The 16162-nt window shown below is 41.6% G+C and overlaps 1 long non-coding RNA gene across 5 annotated transcripts in view; it reads right to left on the bottom strand.

Annotated features, from left to right (window-relative positions):
- Positions 1 to 16162, bottom strand: part of LOC123277556 (uncharacterized) — a 131051-nt gene that overhangs the window by 58003 nt on the left and 56886 nt on the right. For 2 of the 5 annotated variants that reach the window (XR_011494939.1, XR_011494940.1), the window contains exon 7: positions 8360 to 8447. This is a non-coding gene — a long non-coding RNA (uncharacterized lncRNA). Of the gene's footprint in view, positions 1 to 5588; positions 5713 to 8359; positions 8448 to 13205; positions 13437 to 15719; positions 15909 to 16162 lie in introns of those variants that run through there. The other 3 variants (XR_011494942.1, XR_011494941.1, XR_006514569.2) reach the window with 3 other exon arrangements.

Raw genomic sequence — 16162 nt, 5'->3', positions numbered from 1 at the left:
CTAATATCTTCTTTAACTCAATCACCTGTTTAGAGGGTGAGCAATGACAGTGAGGCATATAAAAATACACACAACTCTGAGGGAACCCTCTGCACTGGAGAGAAACTACAACCACGCATGACACACTGACACCAATCTTAAACCATTTATAGGAAAGGGCTAAGTGACCAGCATACAATATTGGTTTAGAAATTGAGAGACGTTGCAAACACAAATGGCAGAGCATTCTTACTCCTCCATTCTCACCTGATCCCAATAATGAAGAGCACAGCTGGGATGGAAGGAGACCAAGCTCCCTACCTTCCTGCCCAGCGCTCTTTACAACCTGCGAGCTGCACGCTGAGGCATCACAGCCAGGTCGCGGATGGTGGATACAATTATCTCCCAGCCCTTTGAAGTTCGGCCAGAAATATTTGTTGTCAATATCACATGTGATTAGGACAGCAATGTCCTCCTGCAAAAGACAGAACCCTTTGTCCACCACCCTCCTTCTGCCACTGCCAGAGAGCAGGAAGTGGGTGAGGGGCCGGCGCCTCTCTCCTCTTGGTCCAATTTAACACATTGGTTTTTCAGCATTAATAAATTGGTTACATTTGCCCTGCATTTGGCAGCAAGGTTTCTAATAACACTCTGATCCCTTCAGAGAACATGAATCACTGGCATGTGGGGGCTCTGGTTACCTCCCCCGACTGTCTGCTGCTAAAGGTCCCACACATTAGCAAGGGTCAGGCACTCACCCGGGCCAGGGCAAAGTCTAAGACAAGGGCCATGGCTTCGAGGCACTGCCACGGAGCTCAAAGATTTTCCCTCAGAGGGAGAACAGAAAACTTTGAGCCCAGGCAATGTGCAGCTTTCTTCAGCTGTCAATCCTACCTGGTTTGCATATAGATTAAGAAAACGTGTGAGATTTTACCACAAGAATCAGTCCAGAGAATTCAAGGAGGGTGGTGGTGGGTGGAGAGAGGATGGGAGGGAAAAAAATGTGTGATGCAGATGTCTGAGAGTTATGTGCCGCTCAGACACTGCCTCCTTTGTGAAGCCGGGAATCTTCAGGGATGGATAGCCTGAGTGAGGACGGTGTACGAGGCATCTACTTTTCTCTGAGGCATGGTTTTTCTGGCTATAGAATTAGGTATGCAAAAGGACCATGAGCAAGGGGAAGCCCTGGGACTGAGAAGAGGCCCAGAGTCAGCGGCCAGTCACAACTTCAACCTTGGTGGGCGAAGCAGAGGGAGAAAAGAGGGCAAAGAAATATCTAAAGAGAGCACAGACAGGTCTAGGACAAACAAAGGGGGTAAAATGGGAGGAAGAGATGGAAAGAACAATGAAAAAAGAGAATCAAGAAGAGAGAGGAAAGAAGTTCAACCAAATCCAATAGATATGCTAACCTCTGCTTGAGAGAAAGGAGTGTTTTTACATATAGCAAGTATATATGGAATCCAGTTGCTGCCCCCCCAGGAGCCCGCAGATCAGTTAAAAAATCAGCCACATAAGTCTTCCTGGGACGGAATAAGACAGGGTGTACTACAGACCTCGGTACCATGGAGCGTGATGATAAAGAAAGGCAGAGGTTATCGTGGGGAGACTTTATAAAGGAGGTGCATCTTGAGATTCTTCTAGAAGAGTGGGTAGACTTGAGCTAGGCTTGGGGAGGGCATTGCTGAATGAAATTGGTAGTACAGAGGGAGGAGAGGAACAGGGAGTAAGTGATGGAAAGACAAACTAAAAGGAAAGGAAAATGCAGAGGGGCCCAGAATGTGACCCACAGTTGCCTTAGTTACCACACAAGCTACTGGCTACCTTAGACCTTTTCATCCAAAAGAATCAGAATGAGAAGTTTTCTGTAGGATCCTATAAACCCAGGCAAGCCACCAACACAGCAGCCTGCTCCAGGCCCAGAGGGAAGGAAGGAGAGTTGCTGTGCACACTGAGCATCAGCAGGAAGTTCTCCCCTTTCCTGCAGGCGCCTCAGGCGGAGGTTCCCAGTCGGCACACCTGAGCCACAGTCTCACCTGGGAGAGTCCCAAGTGCCCTCTCTCTCTGCCATATTCTTCTCTCTGGTTTTCAGGATTCCCAGGAAGGAAGGACTTTTTCTTTTCTGTTTGTCCTAACTTTGTGTTTTGAAAAATGTTAAATCTTCACAAAGGTTGAAAGAATATCATGCTGAACACAGGCATACTTGAACTGGTTCGCAAGTATTATCATTTGATTCCATATACAGTGATGTGCTGATAAATTGGGTGTCTGGGGGGAAAAAGCCCTCATATGGAGTATTTGCCAATTTCTGTGGTGTAAAAACTCCCACCATGACTGATTTTAAGCTAATTTTAAACCAATGGTTTAACAAAAGTCTGGCGAAATTCCTGAATATTTATCTGCTCTCAGGAGCTGGTAAGGGGGGGGCTCCAGCACACCATATTTTTCCTGAACTATCTTAAATAACTTGCAGATATCATGGGACTAAACCAAATAACTCCAGCAAATCTCCTAAAAATAAAGACATTCTCAAACATAATCACCACCTCATTATCACACTTGAGAAAAAATTAGCAACATATTTCATAACTATCCAAAATGCATTTCCCACTAAAATTTACCCAATTGTTCCCCAAATGTCTTTTATAGCATTTTTTTAAATTGAGAATCCAATGAAGGTTGTGTGTTGCATATGGTGTTTTCTTCAGTTTCTTTTGATCTAGAATGGCTCCTTCTTTTTCAGTTGTAGTTATTTTTTACTTTGGTTCTTTTGAAGAGCCCAGGTCAATGGTCTATAGAATGTGCACATTCTGGATTTATGTCATTATTCCTCATGGTTAGGTTCAATTTAAATATTTTTTGGTGAAAATAATCCATAGGCGTACCTCATATCAAAAGGTTCAAATAATATCATGTTGTTCCACTGTTGGTAATGCTGTTTGATGACTCAGTTAAAGTAGTAACCAGTAGATCTCTCCATTTTTTTTTTAAAAAGTACCTTTCCCCCTTTAATTTGTGAAAAAAACAATTTGTGAGGTAATATACTGAGGCTGTGTGAACATCTTGTTACCCAAACATCTTTTACTCAGTGTTTAGCATCTGTTGATGATCCTTGCCTGAGTCAATTATAACATTAGGGGCTGAAATAGAGTGATTTTCTAATTCTATCACTCTTGCATTTACTAGAAGGAATTCTTTTCCTTAAGAGTCCTTTTTTTTTGAGTGTGATTATGGACTCATGGACTTTTTTCAAAAAACTTCAATGGATTATAATCCATTACTGTCATTTTCTTTTTGATGTTCAAATTATCCCAGACTTGGCCAGTGGGAACCCCTTCAAGTAGGATCCTGTGTCTTTTTGACATGACTCCATTAATCTTTAAGTATTTCCTTTCTTTCTGGCACACCAACAGTCCCCAGGCTCATCTGTGTTTGCCCTGCACCAAAGCCAGAAGCAGTTATGTCTTCAAAGATCCCTGAGTTCTTTAGTGGGAAATGATATTTAGAAATCAAGATCTGGGCGCTAGGTGTGCTCATTGCTGCAGTGATGTTATCACTTTTAGTTCCTTTCAATTGACATAGTTAGGGGGAAATATATATATACATATATATATATAGTTTATAAATAAAACAGTTTACATATACATAATTTAAAAATAATATATGTGTGTGTGTGTGTGCACATAGAGAGTGAGTTCCTGAACCCCTAGTATCTCAGAATGTGATCTTATTAGGAGATACTGTCTTTACAGAAGTAATCAAGTTAAAATGAAGTCATTAAGGTGGGCTCTAATCCAGTAGGACTGGTGTCCTTATAAAAGAGAATTTGGACACAGAGGGACAAGGAAGACGACGTGAAGACACAGGGACAAGACAGTCATCTAGAGGCCTGCAAGAGAGACCGGAAACAGATCTTCTCTCACAGCCCTCAGAAGGCACCAATCCTGCTGACACCCTGATTTTGGACAGAGCCATGAGGTCATACATTTGTGTTGTTTAAGCCACCCACTTTGTGGTACTTTGTTACAGCAGCCCTAGCAAACTAATACACTAGCACAAATTTAGCAGCTTAAAACAGCACATTTTTATCTTGCTTCTCTGTAGATTAGAAGTCTGGTGTGGATCTCATTGGTCTAAAATCAGTGTCGATAGGGCTGCATTGCTTCCTGGAGCCTCTAGAGGAGGATCTGTTTCCTTGCTCATTCAGGTAGTTGGCAGAATTCAGTTCATTGTGGTTTGGGGACTAAGGTCCCTATTTCCTTACTGACTGTCAGCTGAGGATTGTTGCCGGTTTCTAAAGGCCACCTGCATGTCTTGGTCCATGGTCCCCTTACTCCATCTTCCAAACCAGCAATGGCAGGTGGAGTCCTTCTCATGACTTGAATCTCTCCCCCCTCCTCTTCCCTTGTCCCATCTCTCTTACCTACCCTCTGCCTTCCTTTTTCACTTTTAAGGGCTCATGTGATTTCACTGGGCCCACTCAGATAACGTGGAATAATCTCCTTAAATTAAGGTAACCTTAATTCTATCTGAAAAGTTCCTTTTGCCATGTACTATAACATATTCACAGGTTCTAGGTGTGGACGTCTTGGGAAGGGGGGTGTTATTCTGCCTACCACATGATGACATCATTATATTTAGCTATTTGCTTTGTCTAACAATATACACAGAATAGTTCCATAATTCCGACAGCATTTTAATTTTTCACAAATGACAAACTAAATAAAATTAAGATTTCTTTGAAGTTCTTTTTATCCCTAGAATATTTCCCACTGAGAAAGTGCACATAGAGTACTATATTCATAATTTTACTTGAATTCTTTTCTCTATGTCGTTAGGTTATCAATTTGATATACAGCTAGATTCATTTGTTTCTATTTCTATTCAATTTTTTTTTTTTTGAGGAAGATTAGCCCTGAGCTAATTACTGCCAGTCCTCCTCTTTTTGCTGAGGAAGCCTGGCTCTGAGCTAACATCCGTGCCCATCTTCCTCTACTTTATATGTGGGACGCCTACCACAGCATGGCTGCCAAGCGGTGTACTTCTATTCAATTTTAAGGTTTATTTTTCATCTTTTCACATTTAATCTTATTCTGTGAATAAGTAAAACATTTATATAACTCAGAAATTAAAAGCATATGAAAAGATATACCTAGAGAAGTCGCATTTGCATCCCTAATCTGACTCCTAAATTCCAAGGACTAGTATGCCAGGGTCTGCTTCTCTGATTGCTGTCACTGCTGCTATATAAGTCAAATCTTTGACGTATCTATAGCAAATGTGTGTTAGTGCAAATCTATCACATCTTCATCAACTACAGCAATTTATTGCAGACCAAATGTTGAGAACAAAAAAGAACAGAGCAGCACCTGCCCCAAGGTGTGATAGTCTCCTTGGGGAAATAGACCCAAAGTGCTAGAGAGCAGACCAGGTGGGAGCCTCAGCATCTGATGAAGATTTAACTACATCATGTAGGGCCTCAGGATGACCAACCTTTGATTAGGGCTCCTGAGAAAGGTTTCATGGAGGACGTAAGACTTGATTAAGAGCATTTTAAGAAAGGAAAGTAGCATGAGCAAAGGCAAAAAGGTACATTGAGGAAGCATTAACCAACCAGCTTGGAGGAGTGGAACAAGCACTTGAGTTGGAAGATGGTAAACTGGACCCGGGTTCAAATGCTGCCATGTGACCACGGACAAGTCCTCACTCAGCTTTGACATTTCTCAGTTTCCTCAACTAAAAAATGGAAATAACACTAAGTATTAAGCCATTCTCAGAAGATTTTGATCGAAACAGGTTTCTTTATGGGAATGCTGGGGGTGAAGGGCATGGAGTTGGAGAATCAGGTTTGAAGCAGATCATGAAGGACCTTCATTACCAGGCTGTGAAGTCTGCATTCTATGTTATAGGAACCAATGGGAGGCTTTTTTTTTTTTAATATAAGCAATAAATGAATTTATTGTCTAAAAAATTAAAACATGAGTATATAAAGTACATTTTGACTGTGGTTAATAACATTATAGAAATTTATTTCTGAAAATTGCTTTTTTTTTTTTTACTAAGCCATATGTACTAATGATCCTTCCATACTAATACTTTCTCTCTTTAACCAATGAGTAGTATTTCACAGGATAACTTAGTAGAATCTATTTAGCAGTTTCTCTCTTGAATACATAGATTGTTTTTCATTTTACAACATTACAAACAGGGCAGTAATGTATATCATTGTAGTTCCCCTTGTACCTTTGTTCACACAAAGGTATTCCTTAGGAAGGGTATGTCTGTAGCAGTGACTCTCACACTGGATGTGTGCATCAGAATCACCTGCAGGTCTTGTGAGAACACAGATTCCTGGATGCCACTCCCGGAGTTTCTGATTTAGTAGGTCAGGTATAGGGCCTGAGAATTTGCATTTTTAACAAGTTCCCAGGTAATGCTGATGCCGTTGGTCTAGATCTAGCTTTGAGAACCATCTTTTTATACCATGAATTCCTAAGATTAGAATTGTTGGGTCAAAGCTTATGCAAATTTTTTACTTTGATGGATCCTGCACATTATCTTCCACAAAGATCGTATCAGTTTGCGTCCCCCCTACAGCGCGAGCATGCCCTTCCCCTCACTTGCCAACACTGGCTGTTAAGACTTGTACCTTTTGGGGCTGGCCCCATGGCCGAGTGGTTAAGTTCGCGCGCTCCGCTGCAGGCGGCCCAGTGTTTCGTTGGTTCCAATCCTGGGCGCGGACATGACACTGCTCATCAAACCACGCTGAGGCAGCATCCCACATGCCACAACTAGAAGGACCCACAACGAAGAATATACAACTATGTACTGGGGGGCTTCGGGGAGAAAAAGGAAAAAAAATAAAATCTTTAAAAAAAAAAAAAGACTTGTACTTTTTTTGCCAATCAAATGGTGAGAAATAGAATCTCATTATTGTTCTATTTTACACCACTCTGAGTGCCTTTTCATTATTTTTTTTTTTAAAGATTGGCACCTGAGCTAACAACTGTTGCCAACCTTTTTTTTTTCTTTTTTCCTGCTTTTTTCTCCCCAAATCCCCCCAGTATGTAGTTGTATATTTTAGTTGTGGGTCCTTCTAGTTGTGGCATGTGGGATGCCGCCTCAGCATGGCCTAATGAGCAGTGCCATGTCTGCGCCCAGGATCCAAACCCTGGGCCATCAAAGCCGAGCAGGCGAACTTAACCATTTGGCCACGGGGCCGACCTCCTTCATTAATTTTACAATATCTTCTACTTTTTTATCTTATTACAAGAATAATGTTTATTGCAAAAAATTTAAGAACTCTAGATAAGTGAAAAGAAGAAAAAGTCAGCCACGATTCCACCACTCATAGATCACCCGTATTAACATTTGGTATATTTTGTAAACTTTTTAATTTTTTCATTTACTAACATGTTATTATGTCATTAACTGTTCTTCTCTAACATCAGCCTAAATGGCTGCATCTGATCAATGGAATGTTTCTGAATGACAACTGACATTTACAAAATGATGCTTAGCGAAGACTGATCTGGCAGCAGAATTTAGAATGAGGAAAGCCTGGAAGCAAGGAGAAGTTAAGAAACTATTGAAATAACATAGGAGAGTGGTGACAGTGGGATTAGATGTCAAGGAGCGAATACAGGAAACATTAGGAAGAAAGAAACAGCAATCTTGTTTGCATCCATGATGGAGGGGGAGGCGAGATTCAAAGCTAGATCTTGTGGGAATGCCCTTGTTTCAGGACCATAAACTTGGGAGACGCCTTGGAAAGAAGAGAGATCATTGTTCCTATCTTTGATCCATGAATTTATCTCAATTTAGAGGTTTAGGGGATGGAAGTTAACTTTATAGAGGAAGAATTTCATTTAGGAGAACAACAGACTTGCAATCCCAGAGCCCAGGTTGCAGGCCCCATTTCGACATAGGGATTAATTATTTGAGAAACTCTGTGGTGAGGTGGAAAGATCACATGCTTGAGTATTTAAAAGACAGCATGTGCATCAGTGCTTTGCCACTTCTTGTGACATTCAGCAAGCCTCTTAACCTCCTTGAGACTTTTTGTCTATAAAATGAGAGTGATGATATTTATTTCATAGAGTTGTTGTGAGAATTAAAAGAGACAGCGTATGTAAAGTGCTGCTCCAGAGCCAGCAGGTATTTAAGAAGTGGTGGTTTCTTTTATCACTATAAGAATAGCAATAATATAGAGTAACAATATCCTGGTAAATCATCCCATGACTTGGCCCTTCCCTAGAGAAACACTCATGGCCAACCTAGGCATGTCTGTCAAGGAAATGAAACTCATTAAGGAAACGAAGTTAATTCTGAAACGGTCCCTTTCCCGAGCAGCTTTCTGCACTGGCCCGCAGCATGGGCTTACCTCTTGAGCTGAAGCTCCAGGGATGTGCTATGGGGTCACTGGAGAGATTCCCCGTGTGCTGGATACCTCCAGAGGTTGTCTGAGAACACTGCAGAGATGTACACAGCAGAAGCAATGAGGGTTTTAAATCAATATGGACAGACTTGGTTTTTACTCTTTCTCCTTTCCTTCCCTTTCTACGAGCTTATAAGGAGCTCAGGCTCAATATTCATCTGTAGACTCAGAATACAAATACAGATTATAATAAGTCTGCAGGCAAGTTAATCTCTCTCAATTGTAGTCTTTCCTTCCTTAAAGTGGAAATATTACTTCCTGGATGAAACGTGAGGAGCAAATGGAGTATAACCTTTAAAAGTGCCTAGAGTGGGGCCAGCCCAGTGGTGCAGTGGTTAAGTTCACACGTTTCACTTTGGTGGCCAGCCCTGGGGTTCGCCAGTTTGGATCCTGGGTGCGGACATGGCACTGCTTGTCAGGCCATGCTGTGGCAGGCATCCCACATATAAAGTAGAGGAAGATGGGCACAGATGTTGGCTCAGGGCCAACCTTCCTCACCAAAAAGAGGAGGATTGGTGGTAGATGTTAGCTCAGGGCTAATCTTCCTCAAAAAAAAAAAAAAAAGTGAAAAGAAAAGAAAAGGTTAAAAAAAAAAAGTGCTTAGAGGGACCCAACCAGCAGCCTAGTGGTTAAGTTCAGCATGCTCAACTATGGCTGCCTGGCTCAGTTCCCGGGCACAGACCTACACCATTAGTAGGCGGCCATGCTGAGATGGAGATCCACATACAAAATAGAGTAAGATTGGCACAGATGTTAGCTCAGGGCGAATCTTCCTCAGCTAAAAAAGAAAAAAAGTACCTAGAGGAGTGGGCACTTACTGTTGAGTTTCCTTTGGGAACCTCTCTAAGGCTCTCTCTCTATAGGCCAGCAGTAAATAAACCATGCCAGAAAATGTAGGTGTTTCAGCTGCCTGCAACCATCTAATGCATGATTAACAGACATAAAAATAGCCATCATTCTCCTTTAACTCCCCACAACCAACAACTCTCTGACACAGGAAGAAACACAAAATATCCATCCTCCTAACTTAACACTTATCCCTTGAGGTTGGAAGAAGAGAAAACTTAGACCTAATCACTAACTCCCCATTTGCCTTAGAGGACACAAAGCACATTTCTACATGGCAGTCAACAAATGCTTCACCAGAGAACACAGTGGTACCTGTGGGTCTTCCAGACAAAGTGCACCAACATTTATTTTCTCAAGTCTTGTTATACACCCTTGTTTAATCTTATTTTCACAATAAGCCTAAGAGATGGGTATTATCCTCATTTATCAGATGAAGAAGCAAAGACTCAGGAAGATTAAGAGGCACAGCACAATAGATAGCTACCTCCCCTTTTGCCACATTTCTTTTAATTTAGTTTCCCAATATATGTTCCTATCATCTTGGTTGCTTTACAGACCGTCCATCCTCCAGCCCATGTAAAAGCAGCAGTATAGACCATATTTCCATCTTTGGATCATTGTGTTTAGTTGCATCCAGTCCTAAACTAGGCACAAGTTAACTTCAGTGGGTAGAGTATTAAACTCTACTATTTACTAAAGTATTAACTCTGCAGATCCACTGTGTACCCTCAAGGCCACACTCATGAGACAGTGAACAGTAAAGGGGGAGAGTTATTTTTTTTTAAGGTAAAGCCTGACATTTTTACTTATTTGTTAAAACAAATTCTCATACAGTGTGAACCAGTTTCTGAATTTTTTTTTAACAAGACCATTATGTTTTCAAAAGTGAAACGAGTGGAAATGTGCTGTTTCCTGCTGCCCGGTCTCCCCGTTCCTTTTCTCCTTCTCACCCTGTGTGTGCATTTTACCGTCTCTTCCTCCCAGAGATGCTCACAGCTGTTTCCCTTCCTCTCTCTCTTGAGCTCTCAAGGGCAGCTTTCATTCTTCCACCTCAGCACACCTGGGGCCACATGGAAACTCCCCCACAGTATGATTGCTTCCACACTTTTATATGCTTTAAAGCATATCAGCTGAGAACCACTTATTGATCCCAAGTGAGGAGTCTTCCCTTACAAAGCAATTTGCAGTTGATGAAGGAACGTTGAGGCATCCTTCTCCACTTCCTGCCCCCACCTCCACACCCCATCCGTGTGTTGACACCCTCCAAACCAGGCCCACCCTTGTTAGTGCCTCCTTTTCAAAGTATTTCTGATGAAGCTGACTTTTCTGTTTCTCAGGCACTGATATCACTTGAAGCACTTGATCTTTCCAGTTTTAAATTACATCTCTATCTAGTTTAGAGATTTTATTTTGATGTCCAAATATGGAAGAAAGTCAGTTGCTCCCCAAGTGCTTGAAGTCCCAAGACACATGGATTCCACCTGCTCAGGTAGCATCAATGGCTCATACCTTCTGCCCACCAAGCCCCAGAAAAATGGTGGCTGGGCTAGGCAGAGCAGTGGATGCCATTACTCATGTTATTCTTGGTTGACAGGACCGGACTTACTGTAGCCTTGTCAGCACTCAGCAGTGAGTGACAGAATGAGGAAACGAGAGTTTTGTAGTGCCCACTTTGCTCCAGGCTCTATGCTAGTCACAATCAAATATGGGATTTTATTAATCCTATCCACAATCTCTGTAGAAGATTCAACCCCACAGTCCTAGAAAATAAAGACTTTCCAAGGACCTTTCTCCTGTCATCACTATTTTACGGATGAAAAACTGAGTTCAGAGAAATTAAATGGTTTGCCCAAGATCACACAGCAAATTAGTGGCAGTGAAACAGGCAAACCAGTCCTCTGCCTCCAAGTTCAAGGCACTTCCCATTTTTCCACGGCTGGCAAGGGTTCCACATATTCAAAATTCACACTGGAGATGAAGTCAGCGTGTTGGATCTTCCATTTTGGTATTGTGATGTCTGCCGCCATTTTATTAGTATGGGGCAACATTCCAAAGGTGATGCCCCTTTCCTGCCCGGGTACTGACCAGGAAAGCTGCTGCCTGGGGTGCAGCCTCGATTTCTAAACCCTCTGGGTTTCATTGGCCTGGGCAACTGAGTCAGAGAGAGCGCAGCACACTTTCCTAATGATTGGCCTTTCCTTTCACAAAAATAGAACTTTCATGAAGCAACAAAACTAAAGATTTGCTTATGTTAGCATAGGTTCACATTTAAAAGGCAATATTTGGAGCCAGATTTTTTTTCAAAATAGAGGTAAAAATAGAGATGAATGAATCTCTTAAATTTAAGCCTTTCCTTCTTTTCTATAAACTCCCTCCCACCCTCTCCCCCCAAAAAGCTTAACTGTTCTTTTCGGCTACAGTATTAAGGTCATAAAGTATTCCTCTCCCGGACACTTAAAGTCTACTGCGGGATTTTCCTCTAAGGAAATATGTCATCTGTCACTGCTTTTTGGCTAATCCCAAGAAAGACTGTTCTTTGCTTTTCAGTACGTGCCTTTTCTACCTTATATAAAAAACGTTTTGTTGTTCTTATTAAATGTGGAACCCAAACTCCTAGCCTATAGCAAAAATTAACTTTTAAAATATATTGAAATAAAGCATTATGTGGCTTTTAGAGACGTGTGATTTATTCACAGGTATTCAGACCATCTAAAATAAATAAACTCCCATGAATATTTTTCAAATACCTCTGTTCCAATATCTTGCCACCTTTCTTAGGTGAGGGATTTCTAAAACATTGTTTATTCACCCTTCCAGAACAATGGTCTCAGGACCAAACTGGCAAGAACTACCTATAGCCCAAAGAATTACCCTAAAATTAATAGTGTGGTAGGTGGCTCCTCAGGATGAAGACAGCAAGAGCACTGATAAAAGATCAGTCAATCATTCAGCATCTATTTACTGTGTGCTGTGTTTGGTCCAGGCTGTTTGATTGTAGGACCAGATAGTTTAAATAAAGATGGAAATTATTGTAAGGATACCAAGATCTCATGAGAATCAGAGCTGGAAACTGGAAGGCCACCAGGAAACAAGTGCAGCAGCATAGGCAAGACTTTCAAATCCAAGTTTTGCCACTTCCTAATTAATCTGGACAAGTTAAATAACTCTCTGTGTTAATTTTCTAAGCTGTAGAACAGGAACAATAACTACGCCAAAGTGTTATAGTGAAGATTAAATGAGATGATGTTTGCCAAGAGTTTGCACAGAAAAGTACTGAAAAACCTAGCTTCCTTTTGCTCTTGTATATGCTAGGCTGTACACTAAGTATAGAAGTATTCTTTCTAACAATGGTTTTCATGACATGTGGAAAACAATGGTTTTCATGACAGTGTTTACATTGCTGAAAAACCAAGAATTCCCTACAACTCAAAGTGAGGATATTAAACTAATGGACACTCTCCCAGCATCTCTCTTTTCCACACCAAATAACAATATTAGTAATTAACATTTACGCAGTGCTTGACAGCACAGAGACTGTTTTTCACTAATATTGACTCCTTCTGTTCTCATAATGCCCTGGTAAGATTGATATGCTTATTAGTCTCCTTTTACAGTGAGGTTAAATAAACTGATCAAGGTCACACGGCTAGTAATCGACAGATGTGGGATTCAAACCCAGTCCCTTTGACTCTAAATCTGTTATGCTTTTCAATGCTTTTCACCAGAAGATAATTAAGTGCTGCATCAGCTATTTCAGGAACTGATTGCCTATTTTATTATCTGGTTCCCCACCACCTTCCCACCACTGCACGAGACAGAGTCCAAACACGATACCATGTCTGTAAAGAGCTCTTTTCAGTTTGGTTCCAGACTCCCTTTCCAGCCTCGTGTAGCCCAGGGCCCAAACACTCATACTCTCCCAAGCCCCGGTGGGTTTTCTCACCTTTTCCTGTCCTGAAAGTGGCCAGGGACATTCTATGAAACTTTGAAGGTCCAGTTCGATTGTTGCCCCCTCTGGAAAGCCTTCCTTTTAGCCCCATACCCAGGCAGAGTCATTCCTTCCCTCCTCTGGGCTTCCTCAGGGTGTGTTCACACTGCTTCCAATTAGAGTGACTACAGGTGGTGGCAGGAACAGAGGTCTTCACTTTGGCATCCTCAGTATCTATCACAGCACCTGGCACGTAGTAGAGGCTCGATAAATGTTTATTGAGTTCAATTTGTTGAAAGTTCCAAAAATGTACAGCCACAACAGGATTGGGTCTGGGAGAATGTCTTCTGGTCATTTTAAACAGTTCCAAATCCTAACTAGTCTCATTACCCTGAACAATCAACCTCTAAACACACCAAACATTCCACTTAACATTTTGCTATGTTTGTGCCAACTTTTTGTATTGTGCTACCCACATCTTCCATGAGACAGGATTAAGATCCTTTTTATTTTATGACGTATGAAGTAGAATCCAGTAGAAACCTGGATATCCGCATGAAGCAAAGAATTGAGACTATTTTAGAACTTAATCAAACAAAAACTCAATTTTGGGTTGCAAACTACTCAGTGTCCTTATTTCCTTTATCTAACATCATGCATTGTTGCCCTAAAGGATTGGATAAAAGCCACTCTGCGGGAGGACCTACCAAGACAGAGATCATTATAAAACCCATGTATGGGGTTATTGTGAGGAGTAAACGAAATAACACCTAAAGGACCGGAGAAACATTAGGCATTACAATGAAGAACCTTGTGCTTGGCCTGAATGCCTCAAAAGAAATTTCCAGGGGCTGGCCCGGTGGCGCAGCAGTTAAGTTCGCGTGTTCCGCTTCTCCGTGGCCCAGGGTTTCCCATTTTGGATCCCGGGTGCAGACATGGCACCACTTGGCAAAAGCCATGCTGTGGTAGGCATCCCACATATAAAGCAGAGGAAGATGGGCACGGATGTTAGCTCAGGGCCAGTCTTCCTCAGCAAAAAGAGAAGGATTGGCAGTAGTTAGCTCAGGGCTAATCTTCTTCAGAAAAAAAAAAAAAAGAAATTTCCACTAGGTCCATGTTGTCCTACTCACTGACAAAGATGGAGTTAGGGTGTTTCATTTCTAAAACTGCTCTTTCAAAGTGGGCTGACGTGTTGGTTGGCTTTGAATAGCCCCAAATGGTACAAGGCCTACAGGACCATTCACAGGTAGGCAGGTTTCTGCCTGAGCAGCTTCACCCATCACCAGTTTACCTGCCCCTGCCACTTCCTCCAAGAAGGCTTTTCTTCCTTGCCCCCAGGCTGTGTCAGGCGCTCCTTCTAAAGCTGGGCTGCAGAGCACCCTTGCTTCCCCTTTTGGAGCTCTTCACACCATTCTGAAATTGCCCATTTGCATCTTCCATGAGACTGTAAAAGCCGTAAGGTCAGGGACTGGGTCTGAAGCCCTAGTGCCCAGTACGGTGCCTGGCACAGAGTAAACTCTCAACTAATATTTAATAAGAGAATAAAATGAATGAATAAATGTTTAATAAGAGGAGATCTAGGTATGGGTAGATGTCTGAACCTCTATTTTGAAGACCAGACGTAATTAAAGGAAGATAATAATTAGGAACAATACTTGAGGGCTCATTTCTCCCACCAAAGAGCAGGTGTACTTCAAAGCTTTGCCTTATTTAGAACATCCCCAGATTAATACCTAGATGTGGACCCACAGTGGGTGAGTAGGGGTGTATATTTTGTGATTGAAAATAAACTCAGCCAATCATTCACCAACAGTGACATTCCATTCTCTTCACCCCAGCTCCCGGCCTTTCTTTTAGTTTTCTAAATGAAGTCAACCATGGACTCTCCATATTCCAAAAGGAAAAGTGAAAAATTATTAGAATAGGACTAAACAGGAAAAGCACGTCATCTATAATGAAAGTTAATAGATGATCCCATTAGATAACTCCCACTCTCCTTCAACATGTAAAATTTCCATTGGAGCATTGAGTATATTTGAAATATAGTAATTAATATTTGTGTAGCATTTCTCAGCATTTATACAAAGCACTTTCAAAATATTTAATTTAATCATCATGACAATTCTGCAGGATAAATTCTTATTCTTTCTATTGTACAAATTAGCCAGCTGATCTCAGTGCAGTTAAGTGACTCATCTAAAATCACGCGGCCTGTAAGTCCTGTAGGTCATGAAGACCAGAATCAAGCCCAGCTCCTCCAATTCTGGCACTGCTGTTTATTGGGCTGTGTGTTACAATTATGTGCATATACTCTGCCTACCCCAGAGCACTGCAAATGAGATCAGAGTCCTTTTCTTATTTATCACTGTATCCCTGACAGCACCTATGATGCTTTGCTCACAATAAACACACCACAAGATTCAAGAAACTGAAATTCTTTAAAGATCTGATATAATTACATGAGAGAATTGTAAAGTGTAGTAATTGAAGATTCATGTCTTCTGGTCAAAGAGCACTTTGAAGCCTTACCTTGTAGAGCGTGGCCAGGTGAACAGCACCTGGATGTGGAGCCAGTTCCAATCACGGAATGCAAAGTCCAGTGCAGGAAGGTGGACAGCTCTGCAATTCACTACCCCAAACCCCCAATCTTGCCAGGACAGAAGCAATGCTCTGACCAGGCACCAGTTTCAAATATTACCCCAGGATGGCTCAAGGTACCTAAGAACAAGTGATAATAATAATAATTAAAAGCAAAACCAAACAAAGCACCTGTGAGCTGGTCCTTGATATTGTGTCACATTGTAGTCACCCTACTGGTAACTTATAAGAGGCAAATATAGTAGGGTTAAAGCAGGAACTCTGGAGCCCACCTACTTGAGTTCAGAATTATTTAACCCGTCTGTGCCCCAGTTTCCTCATCTACTTCATCAGGTTGACATGAGGATTAAATAAGTTAATACATTGAATGAGCT

Source organism: Equus asinus, chromosome 16 (genome assembly GCF_041296235.1).
Source record: "Equus asinus isolate D_3611 breed Donkey chromosome 16, EquAss-T2T_v2, whole genome shotgun sequence".
Classification (NCBI taxonomy): Eukaryota; Metazoa; Chordata; class Mammalia; order Perissodactyla; family Equidae; genus Equus; species Equus asinus.
Note: the sequence above shows the minus strand (reverse complement) of the source record. Positions and strands in the feature narration are given on the sequence as shown.